Source organism: Neopelma chrysocephalum, unplaced genomic scaffold (assembly GCF_003984885.1).
Source record: "Neopelma chrysocephalum unplaced genomic scaffold, ASM398488v2 Primary Assembly neopelma1_59, whole genome shotgun sequence".
NCBI lineage: Eukaryota > Metazoa > Chordata > Aves > Passeriformes > Pipridae > Neopelma > Neopelma chrysocephalum.
This window is the reverse complement of record NW_020897714.1, coordinates 17,746,410-17,763,844: the sequence shown is the minus strand read 5'-3', so window position 1 is coordinate 17,763,844 and position 17,435 is coordinate 17,746,410.

The following is a 17,435-nucleotide window of genomic DNA, read 5'->3' as shown; positions in this document are numbered from 1 at the left end:
GTAAATGGAAATCTCCTGTCATGCAGAAGATGTCCAAGCAGTTTTCTGTGCCACAAAAAGAAGGTCTCTCTGTCTTGGTGTACGTGCTTACTGTAACAGCTGTGCTCACTGGAGCACACTGCTGAAACAACAGGATCACGGCTGGTTCCCATCTGACTGCTGACAGGGGAAGAGCACCAGGGAGATGATCCTCAGGGCTGCCACAAAGTCAACACCTGGTCAGACTGCTGGGTCAGTCTCCCGTACCAGGAAAACAAACAAGTTCGTGGGTTGTTGTTGTTATTTTTTAAATAGAAAGTACTTCTCAATTTTAGTGGGCTGTGCAGGAAATTTGAAGCTTTTCATAACAGCCAACTATTCATCATTTTTTCTATTCAGCAGCACCTCTCATCCTTCCTCCCCAATGGGATCCTGCTGCTGCAGGCTCTTGAAAGGCCATTTTGCCTTCAGCCCTTGTGGAGAGCAAGCAAGGACGTCAAAAGTGAAAGATCCAGCAGCCAGGACCACATGGTCAGGAGAAATCAGCCCTAAACAGCAATGTGGTATCAGTTGGGACATGCTGCACTGCAGGAGCAACAACCCAGCAGCTGTAGTCCAGCAGCAAGGTGAAGGGTGATCTCTGAGTAGGAAGCAACAGGTCTTTAGTTATGTCCATGTCACAGCAGAGGGACAACAAAGAAGTCTGGTGGGACAGAAACGTGGCTATCTGGGCTAGGGCTGTGCTCAGACTGTTGCTCTGCTTCTGCAGCTCTTTGCCAAGGAGCCTGGGTTACACCAGACTAGGTGTGAGAATTGTTTGGCAGTGCTGCCCATCCCTGCCCAATGCAGCCCCAGAAGCCTATGTGCACCTCCTTGCAGCTGCAGCCCATCACCTCACTGCTCCTACATGCACCAGAAAGCCCAGGGCCCAACTTTTGCCTCTGTGCTAATAGAAAGTGCTCTGCAGACATCTCACTTCAAATACTTGTTCAAAGCAATTGGCTTAGGTGCTTTTAAATGAAACCCCATAGAGATCAGTTGAACCCATTAGTGTTCCCTAGATGATCCAGGCAGTAACATTTACTGGTTAAAACACACTCATGGACTAAAAAGCTCCTGACACCCAGCCACTCCTTGCTGCTGAAAATTTTGTATTTTAATGGGGAATGATGAACTGAGCACATGATAAAGCCTTTAACAGCCCTGAGGAAGAGGGCAGAGCATTGCCATTTTCTCCAGTTTTTTAGAGGCAACTTTCATGTGACAGAACTCAGGAGCGTTAATTCACATCAAACGCAAAAGAAGCTTCTTACATTAGCAGAACTGACAGTAGAAAACAGTCAATGACTTATCTGTGAGCTACAGGACAGAAGGGCAACAGGCAAGTGAATAAGGAAAGGTCACCAACCTTTGTGTGCAGAGAAAATTCAAAGCACATTGTCTACTGCCATTGTGCAAGTGAGAGGTGCTTGGCTGATGTCGAGCTTGCCAACATGAAAATGCAAAATTTCAAAAATGGCAGGCATGCAGGGATCATTGTAGACATGCAGAAATAAAATTAGCTCAAGCAACAAAGGGAGGAAGAAGAAACAAACAAATTAAAAGATCTCTAGATATCTTGTGGCTTCTCCCCACTAGTCCAAGCAGGCTCATTTCCACCAGGGTTTATGAAAGACACAGCCATGGCGAGTTTGTTTGTCACAAATAAAAATGAGAGCAAAGCAGTGGGGAAAAAATGCAGTTTATGGTGTGATTGTGCACTTAAAGCTATAAAATGGTGACAGTGTCCTGATATCATGGCTGAAGTTCCATTCTCTGTTTAAGTGGAGCTTCTGGGAGACCTCTTAGTGATGTCTACAATTCATGCACATATATGAATTCTATGATTCTATATTCAAACACAGATAAGGAAAAGAAAAAAGAAAACCTGCAAAAAATATGAGGTACCTTCTCTACTGATCTAGAGGTCATTTGCAATCTACCTTTTATGTTTTTGCTGTACTGAATGTGTCATAACTTCCTTGTGGTACTGACAGTCCCTCTCCCTTGTCAAATTCCAAGAAGGGTACTACTGCAGTGCCAACACATAATAACAAACAGTAGGAACCAGTCCTTGGTGACCCTTCTCGTGACTGAATGTTTTCTGTCAGGTGCAGCACACCAAAATTTGGTTGCAAAATGCTGAATTAGAAGTAGATTGCACCAACAGTTTAATTTTTTTTTTGTCTTGTCAAAATTTAAGGAGAAAAAAATTTCAACTGCAAGTTTGATACCAGCACCAAGGGATTAGAAAACACCCTTTGCCCTGCCCCTTCTAGAGTCACTTTCTTCAGAGCTGAATGCATGTGTAGCTCATTCTGAATTAGCAGCTTTTCACACTTGCTTGGCAGAGCTGTGAAATAAGAGGGATATGTGGCAGCAAAGACTCAGCTCTCTGTAGCTGTGTATCTGTATATCTTGCCATTGTGATGGCAGCTATTTGCCTGTTATCGGAAGAAGATGATCTGCTAATAACAATGGACGTGATTTCATCACAGCCGGTGAGTCAACCAAACATCTCGCTGCCGCCCTGCGAAAAACCATCCACTTGTTTTTTGCTGGGTTAATGAGTTGAGTCAGCTCACCGAAGGCAGCATAAGGAGACCCAGAGCCAGTGCAGGGTGAGCGGTGGGAATGTACAGCCAGGAGGGGGAAAGGGTAAGACGGAACCTCCCCATCCTGGCAGCAGGAGCTATTAGATCACCTCATCTTAGGCTGCGGACTCAGCAAAATGAAAACTTACCTGACATTGAGGTTGACATAAAGCCTTGATGTGAGCAGGGGATTTTTTTAAAGCTTGTTTGGGAGATCAGAGTGAGGGCAGGAAAGGGGGAAAGAACTCGGATCTGCTACAAACAGTGCATCTCTATGGAAGCCTACAGAAGTTCCAGTTAAGCAGCAAAGCTGTAGGAGGATTTTTTGGGAGGGAGGGGTTTGGACTGTAAATTAAAGCAGGGGAAAAAATAATTCTTAACACGACCACAATAGTAAAACTCTCCGTCATTTAAACTATTATCAGCATTAACTCTGAGGAGAGTGGACCATACATGACAGTTTTCAGGAGAAATAAAAATAAAAGTGAGGAGCACCTTGCTGCCCTGTGAAATACCTAAATTAGAGCCACTTGTTGCTGATGCTTCTCTTTTGGGGTGGGGTGCAGCTATCAGTCATGTTTATCAGGTTGGAAAGCACACCAGTGCTTACCAGTTTAAATCTTCAGCATCAGCTGACCAAAATGATAGCTGCGTATTCTCATTTAAAATGTGCATGACTTGTAGAGCATAGACATTTCACAAGCACTTACGCAGCAGAATGCACTCTGGAACACCAGTCATAAACACATTGAATTCAGTACTCCAAAAATAAGAGGTAAGGCTTCAAGACTTACAAATGAGTGGTTTGTACCGACTTTGGACAAATTCTGACTAAAAATAAAAAGTGCATATTTAAAAGAGAAGGTTTGTAGACACTTGAACAACATAGCAAGCTTGCTGTGGTCTCCACCATACAATCTCCAGCTCAAGGCTGACAAGAGGGCCGTATACAAGGTTTATTGGATGAAATACTCTGGCCTTGGTTATGGGAAGATGGAGACCGTGGTCACAACCGTCCCTTTGGTCTTCTGAAGCCTTTGGCTCTGTCAGTGAATTGAAGGACAACCACAATGATGAGAGATAGCATTACTAACAAAAGACTAGTGGTGTTTACTGTCTTTATAATACATTTAAATACGAAGCCTATTTTTCTGAAGTGCTGGCTTCCCTGGGCCTGGAGAAGCTGTCTCTGAATAGCATCTTGTTTTAGCTGGAGTGTATGGCTGTGGCACACGAAGGCTTGAATGTGACTCTGGGAGGAGGGGGCACCTGAGAAGACAACTGAGTAGGCAAGTGCAACTCAGCTTTGTCTGAGTAAGTTGCTGTTATATGTTTTAAGTCCATGAAGCTATTCTGATTTTTACCAGCTGTGGTCCTGCCTCATTATCCAGAAAGAGATCATACTTTAATCTGATAATATCTTCAAGTAGGGAGCCAAAGGGTGTGGGTAATGATTTACTCCTCTTTGAAATTATAATTATAATCTTTCATCTATTTAAAGAATCTTTATATTTACCTGTGTAAGACAGTCTAATATGGTCAAAGCTTTGTGGTTTTCTTTTCTCATGATTCAGACAAATCTGACCACAGCTCCAAAGCTCTTCTCAACAGACTCTTCACATTACACTTTATTGTTTCTACCTCCCTTATTTCTGCAGCCTCCAGCTTATTGAAAAAGCTGCTACAAAAGGTTGTGTGTTGTTTTGGTTTTTTGTTTTTGTTTTTTCCAACCGTGTCTATGCAGGAAACGTCATTTAGGAAAAACAACTGGTTAACTTAGGAGCTGGTTCAGCTCAGTAAATCACTCCAGCTAGTGACAGTGGCATGACTGTTTCACAGTAAGTGGTCAAGCCCAGCACCCTGCATGGATGCACACCATCCACACAGCAGAAGTGGAGGACGGTGTATTGCATGGAGACCCAGCTGGTGTAGAATAACAGACCTCACAGGGGAGTCACTGAAGCACAATCATGTTGTAAATGTACAGAAATGATTTTCCTATGTAAAGAAGAGCTAATATTTTGAGCCCAAGGAGGCTGAAGCCTAGCATATACAAGACACGTGTTGTGTTCAGAGACCATTAACCAAGACTGACAAAACCATTTTTAACGCAGCTGTCTTTTTGTACATGAGAAATTCAAATTTATGTTGAGCATCCTGTTACTTTGAGTGTGGGTGCAAAACTCTCTAATAGCATGTGTACTGCTTGTATAGACAAGGCTTCACTGGCTTAGCACTGCAATCACATCAGCCTCCTATTTGCATCCTGCCAGTCTCCCTTTGCACTCCCACATTAGCTAGAAGCTCTTGTCTTCATCATCTAGTATCTTCATCCTGCATCCACAGCTTAAAGGCTTCATTATGATCCTGGAATTCATTCTACAGTGTTTCTAAAGTTCATCGTCCCCATCACCTTCTCTTTCGAGACTGTGTAGATTTGTAGATTTGCAGATTTGCTTTCGATTTCCTTACACCTATCATGGATATGAGTGTACTCTCTTTAACGCTCTCTTTTTGTGTGTGTGTGGAGGGGGTTTGTTTTATTTTTTAAGTTTTGAAGATGTTATTTTAGTATTTATTCTTACTATTCCCAAGTTGCCATAAGTGCTTGGCAATGCTAAACCCAGACCAAGACCAAGGTCTTTAGTGCTGGCACTATGTCTGTGCCCCAGAGTTCTTACAGCTTACAACTAGTGATAAGAGGTGTACAAGCAAGTAGATAGGAATAGGGCAAGGAAACAATGAGGCACGATAGGTCACTGTGATGGGCAAAGCAGCAGGAATTTTTTACTCATCTGAGCATCTCAGTGCATGTTATTTGAGTAAAGTATTTCCCTCTCTGACTTGAAATCCCTTTTAAGATTTGCTTGTAGTAGGAGCATCACTGCAAGTGGTAATTCTGCTGTCAGTGGTCCCTCTGCTTCCTTCTCACAGCTTTGCTCCTAATGAAGCAGTGTGCTTACCTCACATCCAGTGAATGGTGCAGGGAGGGAGCTGGACTGTTCCAGACATGCACAGACATGGGCAGCCAGGCCATGGGTTGTCAGTCCAGCATGGCTTTGCCCAGCACAGGAGCTCTGCTGGGGGTCTGATCTTTTATCCCCAACTAAAGAGCACCAAGGAAAGAAGAGTCCTTAGAACAGAGTCTGCTCATCTATGTAGGACCATAATTCTTACCTGAAACAATAATTTTGTCTCACCTTGTCAACTTGTAGTTTGTAAGACAGGACTAGCCTCCCCTTACCATCTGCAGAGCACACAGATGCTCTCAGGTCATAAACTAGTCTGGAAGTCTGGGTTGCTGCTGTGGAATGAATGCCTGATTCCAATTAATAAGGGATGAAGCTGAGAGAACCCCTGTGATGTGGGAATCCAAGTCAGCAGGTTTGGCAGAACTCTGTGAAGTTTCAGCCTTGGCGTCAATGTCAAAGTTTTAGGAAGCAGCAGCCTGTGCTGGCTCAGTGGCAGAGTTCAGGCAGCAATTTGAAATTAAAAAGTAACATATGTCAACAAGGGAGGGAAAAAAAAAGGGACTACAATTGTTGTAAAGCAGAAATTGTGAAATGACACTGACTGACACAGAAAACTAAATACATCAAGGACATAACCCTGACTAGAAAACCTAAAACCAGTAAAGGATTTTAAGAAAATTTGGAATAGAAATAACTCTAGCAATGATACAGACTTAACAACATTTTAATTGATACAATGAAGACATGGGGCCCTGAGTTAGTTTTTATGGAATAAACAATGTATGTTAATCTTTGCAAACTCTGTCCTATAGCTTTGTCCCTAGTCACACCCAAAACGCCAGGAGTGAAAGGATGACAATATGGAAATCATTTACCTGGATATATCCATGCTGAGAAAGGCTGTGACATGTTCAGAAAATAAGACAGGAGGACTGACAAAGGGGGAAGAGGATAGTTTTCACCGAACCATGACTTCATGAGTCACACTGAATGGAGGACAACAAAATGGGAAATCACAAAGGCCTGAATCCTTACAGAGGCTTTTATTTTCACATCCAATTTCATTACATTAATGGCATCTAATGCCCATTAATGATATCTAATGCTCACTAGTTGCAGTGGAACTCCCTTGCATAAGTGGGAATTCAATGTCCAATTGGACTTGAGGATCTGACCCTCCAAAATGGACTCTGCCAGTGTTCTTGGAGCCCCCGCTGTGTAAGGGCTGCTGTGGGGGGAGTACCAGGTGGGATGGGAACAGAGCATCCTGTCGTGTGGTGGAGGGGAGTTGCTGCACACAGGATACTCTGGTGTGGAATGCTGACATCCTGGACCAAAGTTAATTACTCATGTCTTCATTTTTGTTCTCTGACTCTCCCACTAATGTTTCTTCAATATTTCTGTGGTTTTGTGTGTACAGCTGCCTGTGGTCCAGAAGGTCTATTATCTTCCCATCCTGACAACTTGATAGGCAGTAGAAGGAGTGGGATATAGCACTAAGAGGTAATTAACATTCAAATAGGTCAGGAGCTCACTTGGGGGTTGTGCATGACTGGGTTTTCCCAACTCCTTGTCAGAAATAAGTGTTGATAAGAGCAAGGGCAGTCACCAGTGGTGAAACTGCAAACATGAAATCAAACCTTGGTGGTGCTTGGGGGCAAGGAGGAGTTCACCTTGCACATTTGCTCACCTGCAGGAAAGGGAGGTCATGAAATACTGCCCAGCAAATACTGAACGTGCTGCAGAGAGCTTACAGTTTGCTTTGCTTCCTGCACCTCTCCTCTGCTGTCCAGGGCAATCTCATGGCCTGAGAAGTTTCCTTTTTGTTGGATGTAATGCATCAAGAACCTCTCTCCTGTCCTACACGGATCTTATGGGCCCCTTATTTTCAACGTACACTAAACTGTACGTGTACTACTGTGTGTATGTGTGTGTCTATAAAGATACAGCTAGTACCTGCTTAGATTTGTGGGTATGTGTGCTTGTTAGGAATTTCATAATTTCTCCTGGAGTTTCCTTATGTGTAAAATGGAGATAATAACACGTAATTACCTACCTTGCAGGGTTGCTGTGAGGACAAATTAACCAATGCTTGTGTGGGTGTTTGCAGATGAAAAGCATGATATTAAGACTAAATATAATGATTGAATGTTACAGAAGAGAGTTTGTATTTATTATGGTGATTGAATATGAGTCGAAAGCATTTTGTGGGTATTTATTTCTTGTGCAGTACCAAGTATTTGTGGAAGGTGGGAAACCAGTAGAGCCATGTTTGGAGTCGGTGTCAAAGAAATAGTTAAAGTTCCTCTTTAACCTTTACACCCTACTGACTTTCTTCTTCTCTCAACTAAAGCTAATGTTGAACAAGAGAAGAGAGGAATGAAATGGAGCCAAGCTATAGAGGAAGGGAATGAAAATAAAATACAATTGAAGGTCATGCTTTCAAATAACAAAAATATAAAAAATGAACGGAAAAATAAAGTCTGGGGAAATGAGAACAGGGAGAGAAAAGAAACCTCAGGGACATATGGTATTACATTATCTCAGTTCACGGAATTATGAGAAAGTAAACAGCAATTTAAAAGAGGCATCACAAACAATTGATGGAAAGCATATGCAGGGAAAGAAAAGGAGTGGAATGGGAAGGAAGCAAGAGATGTGCTTAATTATTTTTTGTTTTCACTTCATTAAGTGTAATGGCATCATTCTTTTATTTCCTATGTGTTGTTGAGAGGCACTTCTCTGCAAACCTAGAAGATGGTGTCAAGTATTTCAGATGCTTTTTCCATGTGTTCCATGGGCAGGTTGGTAAGAGTTAAGGTGTGGATGCATTTGTCAGCCTGAGAATGGCCCTGTCTGGTTTCATTTGGCTTTCATGCTGTCTCTGGAGAATTAATGGAACAAATGCATTTCCGTCTACTTCAGTGAAGCTGTACCGTGAGTGAATCAGACCCATTCTCACTGCTAAATGTAGCTGTTGCCCTATGAAACCCTGATCAAAGTGTATTTCAAGTTAAACCTCGAATGTTTTGTGATTAAACCAAAACAATAAAACAAAATCTTAATTGTTATGATCTCTCAGTGAGTATGGTATGTTGGTGTGTGAGCTGCCCAGAGGAGTAGCAAGGGGAGGTGGACCATGAGAAGAGTAAGGAGTAAATGACCAGTACATTGCAGAGTTCAGGGAGCAGACTGCCTTTCTTTGCAAATTGTCCTGGCTTGGAATGGAAATCATTAGCAAACATCCTTGCAGGGTCCTGTGGCCTGTTTGCTCCTTCTTGTTCACCCTCCCTTATCCTCACCCTCCTTACTTCAACATCTCTCCAAGTCCAGATGGCTTTAGTTCTTCACCTGGTCCTTGTTTCACAGATCTTCCTTGCACCCCAAAACTTATTTTGGGCTGAATCATTCTTATCTCAACTCATTGGCCTAAATGAATCCTTTGTGTAATTCAACTGACTAAAATTGACGTAAATGGAATTACATCAGAGCTGAAATTAACACAGTCTGACTAAAATAGCACCTGCCTTTTCTACCGAACCAATGCTTGTCTCTTCCCCATCTCCACCCACAAATCATGATTTTAACATTTCTTTCTCCTCATTGCTCTTTCACTTATCCTGCTGCCATGAGCAAGCTGTGTTCTCAGTGGTTGGTGTTCCCCTCTTCTCTCCAGCACCCTGTTCTTCTTCATCCCCACAGCACAGGCTGTCGGTTCCTGTTAACAGCCAAAACTTGCCTCTGTCCAAGTCTGTGCAACAGCTTTTCATCTTCCTTTGGATTTTCCTGTTCTTCACCACAGAGATGCACCGAGTTCAGACCCTGTTTGCAGTGGGCACTTCCTATGCCTACAGATATTACAGTCCTACTCCAAAGAAAGTGCAAGTCAGAGTGCCAAGACACACAGAGAGGAGGAGGGAAGTTAGATGAAGGTGATTTGCCAAAGGTAGCCTAGCAAGACAGTGGCAGAGTCGTGGATGTCAGACTCAAAGCTCCTCCTCCTTTTCCATTACTACCTTTATGCCAGCATAGCATTTCTCATCATCTCTTTAGACCCTTGTCTTTGGGCCCTCACCCTCACACAGTAGTTAAATATCTCCTTCACTTTCTTTCTCATCACCTCTGGCTCTCTGACTTCTTTCAGCTTTCCCTTGGAGCCTGCTCATGTTTACTAGGCTTTCTTCCCTCTTCTTGAAAAGAGAAAAAACTGTGTGTTTGCAAGCAAATATAAAGTACGGCTTCACACTTTGGCAGCATGCTCCACAGTTCGCACCTGGGTATCTCTCTGGGGCAAGGATTTATTCCATAATTGCTCTGACTTATTTATTATCATGGCATATGTATCTGCAGTGTTATGCAAACTGTAAAGGTTTCTAATTCTAAAGGTCACCATGGGTGTACCACGTGTTTACCTTCCAAATGCAGATGAGTGCAGAACAAAAGGGACTGGCAGGCCTCTGAGTAGATGAAGACAGGGAATCACCCTGATCTAACTAATTTGCCAGGGCAGTGTTCACAAAAGTAGGTTACCTAGTGCTGTAGACAAACAACCCAATGCAAACTCACCCTCTTTCAGATGACTGATTTAATTGCCCAGCATTGCTGTGTAGTCCCACAGCAGTAGATAGACACTCGGAGCAGGAGCCTATGTGTTTCTCACTGTAAATGTCAGGCTACCCAGTCTCCCGTGCTGGGAGCTTTTCATCCCTCAATGTTGTATGCTAGCCAGAGCTTCCTAGCAGTGGTGGACAGAGGCTATGGTGTTGCCTTGCCATGGTAGATTTGTCCCCAAGCTCAAAAGAGCCTTGCTGCAGCTAATGTCCCTCAAAGGCTGGAAAGCCACTGTGCTACCTGGTGACCAAGGCCACCAGTACATCCCTCACACTGCTTGTCACAGTGTTACCCCAAGCATTGGCATGAATGATAGCTGAGTTGTGATTTGCTATTCACATTGCTCTGCAGCGTTGAAAGAGGATCACAAGGCAGTTACTTTACGTGAGCACATGAAATGACCCCCCTGCATCCTATATGCAACTTGAATGAAGAATAGAAGGATAAATTAAATGTTTGTGAGAAATGCAAAATGCTAAGCCATTAGTTGCAGTCGTTCCCAAGATCATCCGCTGTCTAATAGCATTTCCTGCCTTACTCTGACTTAGGTCAATTGTCAGCATGAGTGAAAAAAAAAATATTATTTCTTCCTCTACTAATTGACAGCCTGAACAGAGTGGCATTAAAGCCATGAATGCTGGATTCTCTCATTCTGCTTGTCAGGGTAGGGACAGGGATCTGCCACAGGCTGCACTCTTCCCCAGGGGAAGCAGCTGCTTCTCCCACAGAAGAAAATAAATACAGGAGGGTGGAGAAGATGATGTGGGGGTCTGGCAAGCAGAAGCCTGTTCCTGAGCCAGCCTTGCTAGAAGAGTAAAAGGAAAAATGCCCATGGTCACTCTCAAGGGAAGAATTTTAAAAGATCTCACCAAAGGATGGCAGGGCAGAGAGAAAAGAGCAGGTGAGCAGGATAAGCTAAACGCAAGGAGAGATCTAGGGATTCTTCACTGTCAGAAGAGGGAAAAAGGAACATGGATAAACTCAAAGCCATGGCTTATTTCTCCTGCAGCTTCTCCCCCCCCTCCCTTTCTTCTATGCGCTTTGCATGAGTGTGCATCATCGTAACCTACTGCAGCCTCGAAATAGAGTATTGGGGGACAATCTGCCTGAAAAATACCCCTCTGCTGAAAAGAATCTCTTAAATATGATCATCAAAGTGTTCAGATATTAACAGATGAGAATGGCTTATGAATTGGGATTAGCTCAGAATCCATTTGAGTATTTTTAAACCTCAAAAACCGAAAGCTATAAACCTTCCTAAGAGAAATGCCATTTATTTTAAAATGAGCAGCAAAATCTTGATTAATTGAGTTGCAAAAGAAATAGATCTAAAAACAGGCACGGGAGGAACATAAGTGCACTATGCGTTTGGATTTTGCTTTTGGAAACCAGATCTTTCCACCAATGCTGATCTGAAAATATGATATTCTAAGCCTGAATTCAGGTGTCCATAGACCCAGGGAGGAGCAACCTGAGTCACTGCTCCTGTGACACTGCCTCAGGACTAAGGCCACCACCATGCCTCCGGATGGCTGCCTTAGAAGCTTTTCCCTACTGAAATTCAAGGTAGTAGTGTCTCCAGTATCAAAGTGTAGGCACTATGCTAGTTTCTCTTTTTGTGGCTTTGGGGTGCCCAGAGTGTACCCCTACTTGGAGTGATGTTATAGCCTGGGATAAATGCTGCTGTGCCATGCTTTGGTCAAGCTGGAGGCTGATTTGTCCACAGAAAGAGCAGCTGGAACAGAGGCAGGGAGTGGTACCTTTTTTACGGCCTTAGTTCTGCACTTATTAAACAAAAAAAAAATTAAACAGCAGATTTCAAGCGTAACTTTCTGTAAAGTTTTGCTTTCACACCTACAACATGTCTCTCTGGGAACAGCCTTTCTGGAGGGAGGTCTAGTCGGCTCCTTTTATTTGCTTTCTCTGACTCACGGGAATCACTTGCACCCACTTGATCTGCCTGCACTGTGGCACTGTTGGCCAGAGGCACTGGCGAGTAAAAGGCAGGGAGTTTCTGGAGCTAGCCATGCTTCTGATAAGGTCATGAGCAGCTGATTTCTCCTTTGCATTGCCTCTTTGGATATTTTTAAGCTAAATACACATCAGAGGCCAACGTATGCCAATCAGCAAAAGGCATCTTCAAAACCAAATAAACACACTTCTACCACATCTTAGAACTTAGCTGTATGTTCATGAATCACAGATCAACTTGTTCCATCTCCAGGTCTAAGCCTATGTTTCAGCCTTCTGTATCTCCTCTCAAGAGGGTTCCCTTTTCTTTCCTATGCCACTCCCTTCACACAGTTTTGCATTTCTTGTGGGGGACAAACTGCTTCCTACCTGTTAATTTTTGTATTTTTAGGGCCAACTTTTAACTTCTCTCCCCCATATTCAAGCCGCACAGCTATATTCTTTTCCCCTCCTTATAAAAAGCAGAGTTTCCTATTTTGCCATGGCTTTTTTTAGCCATCTTACACTATGACTCTTCTTCCAACTCTGCTTCCAACTACTTTCCTCCACTGATTATGCAGCTTCTCAAATGAATTTGCTCACTTTTGGACGCATCATATCTGTCTTGCATCCTCTCCAGTGACTCCCTTTTACCCACCACATAACATTGGGACACCTTATCCTTGTCATCAGCACATAACTCCATCTACCACCTGATCTTGCTGTACCGGCTGGTGGTCTGCTCCACAATGTCAAGATTGTCCCATTAATTACTTCCTGTCAGTCTGCTACTCATCCCTTCAGTTTCTTCCTGGGACTGCTAGGCAGACTTTCCTCTGCCCCAGACTTCCCTCTCTGCTTTACTCCTCTTCATGTTAGCTATCACCTGAGCATTTTCTCCAGAGAGTTGGTAGCAATGCACACTGACAGGTGGTCAGTACACAAGTAAGTACACGATGCTGTAGCCTTGTTGCTACCTTAATTTTTCAGTGCCCCTATTCCTGGTGGTCCTTTGTCTATAAAGCACACTGTGATTTGAGAGCTACATAATTATAGCTGCAATTAAGCATCCTATTCAGAGACTGCATTGCTGATTCCTCACTGTTTTGTTTAGCAAGAGCTTCCATTCAGGGTTTGGCTCGTGTGTAAAGGGACTTTACAGTTGCCTTCTTTTTTCTCCCCCCAACCCTTGCAGGAGAAACCAAAGTAAATGTAGGTGATGTTGGTTTGGGGTTTTACTTTTTAAGCTCTCCCCTATGACAGTCCTGTGAAGTAGAGTCATATTTTCCTCATTTTACAGATTGGGAACTGAGGCACAGCAGAGGACTTGGCCAAGGGCCCTCAGGGTAGCTCATCTGAATTGCAACCAGTTTTGAGTCCTTGCCTGTATAAGAGTTGAAAAATTAAGCAAGAGGCTAGGGTCAGCACTATTTCTTAGAGGAAACTGCCTCAGACTGCTGCTGTGTGAAGGGAGCAGTCAGGGAAAACAACTAAAGGTCTTTCTGTGCATGCTCAGTCAGCAAATACCTTGCTGCAAGACATAAGCCCACGAACACAGTTGTTCCTTTCTGCTGTCTTCAGAGGACTCTTTTACCTATTTACTCTCACATGGAAACAACAGCTGAAAAACTGAGTGGGAGGCCAGAAGCACTCGACGCATTTGCAGCAATTCTCCAATTCAGTAGCTAGGTCTTCTCCCTGAGGCAGTGTAATATGACAGAAAGGAAGCATCTGAAAGCATTTCTTCATCCTCCAGATTGCAGTCTGTCACTGCTGCTGCAGAAGTGACACACCTACCTTCCACCGCCTGCAGCTCTTTGGGCCGCTGGAGGGGGAATGGTGAAGGCAAGAGCTTCTTCCTCTCCACCCTGAAATCACCTTGTTTCAGGCTTTTTAGCTCTGCCAATGCTTGGACATGACTAATGCACTCATTCCTGTGCTGGCTTGGCAGCCCTTGCAAATGAAATTTCAGACTCTGGACAAGCAGAGCACAGCTCACTGTGCACGTAGCAGTCTCCCCACAAACTCCTGGATCCTGCTGCAGAGAATAGAGTCAAGAAGGTGCAATCTCCACCAAGCTTTTGCGAGTCTTGCTGTGGTGCCAGCCAGCACAGGGAAGGAGTATAGCCCATGATATGGGCTCCTATTTATTTACTCTTCTATTTCAAGACAGCAAAGCCCCATCACCTCAGGCTAACCTATAGCTGGGACACTGAGAAATAGAAAACACTCTCTTGTATCTTTCATCACATAAGCAACAAGCTGTCTTTGCAAAACTAATTTTAAACCAGTTGCTGCTTTTTATGGAGAAAAAAAAACAAAACAAAAACCAAATCAAAACAAACCAACCAAACAAAAAACAACCCAAAAGTTAGTATGTTTGAATCAAAGACATTTTGGTAAATAATGTTGTTTTGTTTTGGGGGATACCACCCCTCAGAAAAAAACTTCTACTATATTAGCTCTCAACCACTTTATCATAAAATTATACTTTTTTTTATTTTTTTATCTCTGCCCTTGTTTTTATGCCTATTTTGCATGTAGATGGTGACTGCTCTTGGGAGAAATAAGATGTAGGTGAGGGGGAAGGCATCAGAATTTTATTCCTGAAGAGCTGAGCACCCAAACATTTATAATAAGAGCTTGTAGCAGTTTATGTCACAAGAAAAATACTGCTGGGAAATTTATCAAAGAATGTATCATAAGGTGGGCTATTTAGGAACTGAAATTTCATAGGAAGGAATGGCAAGAGAGATGTCTGCTCAGGACAAGTGCAGCTACAATTAATGCTAAATATAAGGTGTCATATCTTTGTCTAATGCACAACCTGCACTGCCTCGCAAAGGAAAGTGAAGCAATTAGGCCCAAATAACCAGATTATACGTGGGAGGTGTTTGAAGGCAGAAGATTTAAAACACTAATGCGTTGGGGGAGGGTTGCAACAAGAGGTAATATTTCCTGATAGGTTAGTTTACATCCTTAGGAAAACATTTTGGACCAGACCAGAAAAGTAAGCAAGACCTTAACTAGGACTTGGCTGGGATGACACCCAAACAAAGGTGAAAAGTAAACAGGAAGCCCCTCCAGCAAGTAATCCCCAGGAACAAAACAAATCCAAGAACAGATAGTGCAGTCTTGTGTGGATTTGCAGCTGCCTCAGCCCAATTCAAAAGCAGCCTTCTCCCTTCTTGTTTCTCTTAAGCCAGTGCTAAGGGCAGAGAGGAAAACCTGAATTCAAACAATTATGACTCTCTTTTAGAGTGGAAACTGGAATTCACTTCTCTATCCCAGAAGGGCAGGGCCAGGCATGAGTCTTTCCTTGCACCCTGCCTGCCAAGTTTCTTCTTGTCCAGTTACAAAGGGTTAACTTTGTGACAGAGAGGGTAGTTTGTTTGCACAGCCCTTTTATCACCCTGTGAGGTGAGGCTGTCAGCCAGAGGGTCAGGGTTCATCAAAAGGAACTGAATCATCAGACATTATAAAAACTCCATATAAGAAATAGTTTTGGTTGGAATGTGTTGCTGTCAGAATGGGGAAGGGGGATGAGATGGGACACGTTTTCATTGGGAAAGGGTCTCACTCAGCTTTTGCAAAACTCCTTGCCCCTATTTATCATATCAACACACAGACAACACTTTGTCTTCCAGAGTGAGAGATGGGGGCCAAACATTTCATTACTACCTGTCTAAGCTGAAAACAAATCTCTGCTGCCTTTACTTGGATGTGGAAAATGCTCACTTGCTTTTAAATATAAAACTATACGTATATTTGTGAACCTACTGTTGCTTTCATGTGGGACCCTTAGTCGAACACAAACGATTGTACAGCTAATAATGAGTAGAGCACCTAGGATTAAAGAGATTTTATTTAGCCCCACATGTAATAGCAGAGCTGATGGCAGCCTCTGGTACAGAAAAAACACAACCAACAAGTAGTTTAGTGAGCACTGGAACTAACAAAGCCGCATCTCCTGTGTGTTTGTACATTGTGGTTGATTGACTAGGGTGTCTAAGATGGCATAAAATTAATTTGAAGCTCTTCCTACAGATCAGGCACTTATTAGCATTCTCACTTTTATGGAATATCTGAAATATAATAAGACATGAATCCACGTTGTAACTTACCCTCTTGGGGACTGTGATAGAGCCTTTATTTGCTATCAGGCTGGTTATTTTCACAAAATCTGTAGAGATGTAATTACACTTCTGCCAAACTTGTTCAAGATCAGATAGTGGGCTCAAAAATTATCAGAGAAAAGGACAGACAGGCAGACAGATGCAGACACCATGACCATGTAAGTCTCATTTCCATCAGAAATCAGGCTAAAAGAACCCATATGGAAATTAATTTTTAAAGGGGACTTGATAGGCAGAGGAGTAGACCTCTGCAAAGTGCAATTTCAAATTTTAAGTGAATTTCATGCTAGGAAAAGCTATTGATAACAGTCTGGAATACTAAAATTCTCCCTTTCACCTAAAGGAGAGGAACAGTACAGAAAGAGCTGTGGTGCCCCACCTTATCCTTGGTTTTATAAACTAAGGCACTGAGGGCAGGTGATTGCTTAGGGAGAGGAGACAAAGAGCAGCTCCAGCGGCTCTGTCCCTACTTTTTTTGTGAGTGTGAGCACTTAGGGCTAATCACACATGTAAAGCATTGCAAATGTCTCTGAATGTTTGTATTTCACCACTGCCTTTGCCTTTATCCTTGTTTCTTTGCTCATTCCCTGCCAGCTCCATCCCTGGGCTGCAGTGGGAAAGCACTGCTTTTTATCCATTGTGTATGTACTGCAAACCGCAGTGGGACCTGAATCTTGATTAGGGCCCCTAGAAACGATCACATACCTCGCAAAAATCATAATTTAACATTACAGCCTCTGGTCTCTCAGCTGGGATGCATGTGTGGAGCTGGGGTATTTATTCATGAACTCCCAGCCAGAGAGTGGAAGCAAGGCTGTTTTATTCCCAGCTCTGACACCAGCCTGCTGGGCAGCCTCAGGCACATCACTCTGCCATCTTCCCGTCTGTAAGCTGGGTACCCACACTGCCTGCTTTTCTGGAGTCACTGAGCTGCCAGTGGATTTGGGGAGGGCCAGCTAGCAGCCCACTGCAGCCGATGGGCCATGGCTTGCTCTGCCCATCTCCCTGGCCCCGCTCACATCCCCCCCTTTCCTCATGAGCACCCCACAGGTGGCTGCCAAGTGTGAAAAAGGGAGGAAAAAAGGTCTTCAATAGACTTTTGCATTTGCACCCCAAAATACACCCATGGCCCAGGTCTGGTTCTCCTCCAAGCA